The sequence below is a fragment of the Triticum aestivum genome, chromosome 2A (genome assembly GCF_018294505.1).
Source record: "Triticum aestivum cultivar Chinese Spring chromosome 2A, IWGSC CS RefSeq v2.1, whole genome shotgun sequence".
NCBI lineage: Eukaryota > Viridiplantae > Streptophyta > Magnoliopsida > Poales > Poaceae > Triticum > Triticum aestivum.
In genome coordinates this window covers 11,975,910-11,980,513 of record NC_057797.1, presented here as the reverse complement: position 1 = coordinate 11,980,513, position 4,604 = coordinate 11,975,910, and positions in this window count along the sequence as shown.

The following is a 4,604-nucleotide window of genomic DNA, read 5'->3' as shown; positions in this document are numbered from 1 at the left end:
TGTATGTATGAATATAATGTTCATAGCATTTTTTTTGTTTATATATGTTTTTTTCATATATGTATTAATTTTTTATTTAGGTTGTTAGTAGATATCGATTTTATGTTAGTGCATTTTAGGTTAGTGTAGAGGAAAAAGTAAAATTAGTAAGTACTACTTGATTTCAGGTTAGTGCTTAGTAGTTGAACTAGTTGATTTAATAAAACTACTTTATTTTACTATATATATAGGTAGTTTACTTTTAGTAAGTACTATTATATTTTATTTATAGTAAGTGCTTAGTAGTTGAACTAGTTGATTTAATAAAAACTACTTTATTTTACTATATATAGAAGTTGTTTATTTTTAGCAAGAAAATTAATAGAACTAGTTTATTTTTTAGTTCAAGCAATTATTCCCTGTTAGGACCCCGATTCCAAGCCACATCGATCTAGCCGGTAACACCTCATATCACTTTGCAGCCTCACGCACGGTATCCCACGGGTGTCGCCTTACCATGGCCCGGACCGTTTGCGCCTTTTGGCTCACGTATATGATACTGTCGCTAGCATCCATATGACAGAGAACCCGGGCCGACATGGCTAGTCGTGAACCCAAAGCGGCACAGACCTATAGAGACAGGCATACATGAATCACATCGAGCATGTCGGTCATCAGTGAGTGATTCCGGGCTGTAGCACTGGGCTAACAGGACTCCGGGGAACCCAGGCTGTAGCAGGCTAGGCAGGACTCCGGAAGTCACTGCGTGACATTTCTCCGAAGGGACAGACATAGGAACGAAGTGAAACACATGTCGGCCAATCAAGTGTCCTGAACAGTAGTGTTGGGCTAGCAGGACTCCGGTAAACCGGGCTGTAGGGGACTACTATGGCTCGAGGAACACTAGACTACATTTCCCCATAAGAAAGGCTGCCAAGGATAAACAACTAGATTGTTGGATCCCACTCATACCAAGCAGTTCAATCATACACACAATATGCCCGATATGAGTACATACAACATGGCATCACAACAAAACTCTACAACTCAAGTACTTTATTTAAAGGCTCCAGAGAGCCATACATAACATGTTCATACATATAGGGGTCACATGACCCGACACTCAAGTCATACAATCATACAAGCACAAGCGGAAGTAAATAGTCTGAGTACAGAAACTAGAAAGAAAGAAGGCTTCTCGAAGCCTGTCTATCTACATAGGACCCTCCATGGCCAGAATCACCACCTGGGTGGCTAGTCACTCGTCGACGTCAAGGTCTACGTAGAACCCATCGGAGGGGGCGGTGTTGTCGTCTGAAAACAGTAATTAAGAAAACATGAGTACAAAGGTACTCAGCAAGTCTTACAACATAACCTACTATACATGCTCATTCTCAAGTAGGTGGTGGGGTTATTGCAGCAAGCTAGCTTTGACTCTTGGCTAAGCTATCCTACGGAACTCCACTAGGAAAATAGTTTTCGCACACGAGTCCACTACTCACCAACACAATACTCCACCGGGGATCCTCCCTCGTCATCCTACGAGAGGGCCATCCTCGGTACTCACACTTATCTTGGGTCTTTTAGTAGTATCCATTAACTTGTCTATGAACTGTATAGGCAACCAAGTAGTCCTTTACCACGGACGCGGCTATTCGAATAGTTTTATACCCTCCAGGGGTGTACTTCGTCACACATGTTTCCACCACTTAGCGTCTCCACACGACATGTGCTCGGCAGACTTCAAGCAAAAACCGACGTGGGTGTAGACCACGACCTGACTAACCGCGCAAGTCTCTAGTCCAGGTTTATAGCCTATTCAGGTTCCATCCGCAAGGAAATCCGACCGGGGTGTCCTCAACGGCCCCAAACGATGTGTACAGGGTCCCGAGACGCCAAACGGGCACCCGGCATACCCGGCCACAGTGTATCTACCGCATCATAGCCCACGCCTAGGGTCAGTGCTACGCACGGCCGCCAACACATAACCTACAAACACCAGAAACTAGTTGCAACTCCTGGACAGAGGGCGAGAGGGGTCAGTAAGTCGAGCGGGGTCATATTTCAGGGCCCAATGTGTGGTAGTAGCTGAATCTTAAATCACGCATACAGATCTCAGTTCTTATGGACGGTCTCAATGAAACAGCCCACCATGTACTCCTACATGGCCTCTCATCGATACCTTTACCAAAACATGTTCAACACATCCCTCACATTACAGACATAAACATTCCACTCTAGCCCATCACCCAGATGAACCAGACCTGACACAACTCTAAGCATAGCAGGCATAGCAAGGTAGGAATCACATACATGGCTCAATCAACTCCTACGCATGCTAGTGGGTTTCATCTAGTTACTGTGGCAATGACAGGTCATGCAGAGGATAAGGGTTCAACTACCGTAGCACATAGTAGTTTGAATCGCGTTGTCTTAATGCAGTAAACAAGAGCAAAAGCGAGAACATGGGTTTGTATCGGAATGATCAATGGGTTGCTTGCCTGTTGTAGTGGTAGTAGGGTACTGCCCTTCAGACGGATACTCGGGGTTATCCTCAGAGGCAGAACCTACCACGAAAATCACACCGAACATAATCAACACATGGCAATATGCAACAATATGATGCACGCTATGACATGGCAAGATGAAAGTGTATTGGCCTAATGCAAGCTAAAACAGAAGGGGATGAACTCATTTGAATCAATGATTCAAATCTTAGCTCATTAACATGGCCTTATTAGTGCATTACCTTATTCTGCTTAAACAGAAAGGTTAACTTATTTTGTCATGCATGAAACCATTACAGATGGATAGATTGAATTTTTCTGATCATTTTTCATATATAAATCTTTGCATTTGGAGCTATGGTTGATTTTCTATGATTTTTAGAAGTTTTGGCTATTTTCTGGAATTTCTTATATAAGAATAAATCCAGTAATTGAATTAATGCGTCAGCATGACATAGGTGTGACGTCAGTGGGTCAACTGGGTCGGCCAGGTCAAACCTAACTGGTGGCCCCTTTCTGTCAGTGTCACAACTAGTTAACAGAATTAGATTAACACTAATTAGCTGTCAGTGGGGCCTGGGCCCACATGTCAGTGTCTAAACTAATTAGAATTAGTTAAAACTAATCTTAAACTTATTAGCAGACCGGCCCCACCTATCATAGACCCAGGGGGTCTACCTGGGCCCGCACAGGGTCAAACTGAGTCAAACTCGCCGGCGGCTGGACGCCGGCGATGTCAGACGCGGCGGAGGGGCTCGGGTTTGCGTTTCCGGCGACCAAAACGATGGCGGAGAGCAGCTACGTGACGCGGGGAGCAAGCCGCATCGTTTGGTGGAGGAAGTGGGGCTCGAGGAGGCCGGAAACGACGCCGGCGACGACCTTGGCGGTTGCCGGAGTTCGGGCGTGGATGAACCCGACGCTATGGGGCATGGCGAGGCGCGGGGAGTGGTGCGTTAGGCTCCTGGGAGCGCGTGGAAGACGAAGACATGCTCGGATTCGAGCTTACGCGCCTGTGGCCATGGCGGCGACATGGCCGGCGGAGCCGAGCTCTCGGCCTCGATGGCAGAGGGGGTTGGAGGACGCGGACGAGCGCGGGGAGAGGGGCGGAGGAAAGATGGGCTCACAGGGAACTCGCGGAGCAGGCTAGTGAGCTCGGGGAGGACTTGAGGCCGGCGAATCGAACGACGGCATCCGGCGGCCGTAGACGGGGAAGAGGGTCACCACGTCGTCTTGGGGTCGTCCGAGCTTGCGAGGGTCGACGGAGAGGTCGAGGATGGCAGCGCGGAGCTAATGGGCTTGTCGGAGAGGCGAGGTAGCGGTGGTGGGCGCGGCAACGGCGTGTGGCGGCGATAATGGCTCTCGGTGCGTGCAAGAGGAGAGCCAGAGGAGGGAGAGGAGCACGGGAAGAGTGAGGAAGGGGGAGAGGGGGACGTGGCGGTCGGCGTGGCACCCCTACACGCCTCCAGGGCGTCGGCAGAAGCAGGAGGTGGCCGGCGTGTGGCCGCGGGCGCCAGCCACGCGCTCCTCGTCCTCCTGGCGGGAGGAGGGGGACGACTGGCAAGGCCAGTCGACTGGGCCGAGCCAAGCGGGCTGGGCCAGCACAGGTAAGGCCCAGGTGGGTTTCCCTCTCTCTTTTTTTCTTATTTGTTTTCTTTTCTATTTATTTCTGCAACTATTGGGCTGTATTAAAAAAATACTAAAACGTTTCCAAAAATCCTGAAAATAATTGTGAGCTCTGTTTAGAATATTTCCAACAGCCCACACTTATTTCCAGAATTATTTGAGCATTTAAATTATTTTATAGCATTTAAATGCCCAAATTCAAATACTTATGATTTAATTCAATGACCTTCTGTTGACCTAGAAAATTGTGCACCAATTTTGCCAGAGGTTCTAACCCAAGACAAAGAGAGTGAACTTTTTAGAAGGGCATTTCAAATTTAAGAGGAATTTAAACATGATGCACACTCTAATGCTTGAACTAGCTAGGGTGTGACATTCCCACATCGACGTCGACGATGCCTATCCCGCATCCTCATCGTCGACTCGGCAGAGGAGGCCGGCTTGATCAGAGGGGTCATGTCCGGGACTGGGCTCCGTTGGGCTGGTATTGGGAGG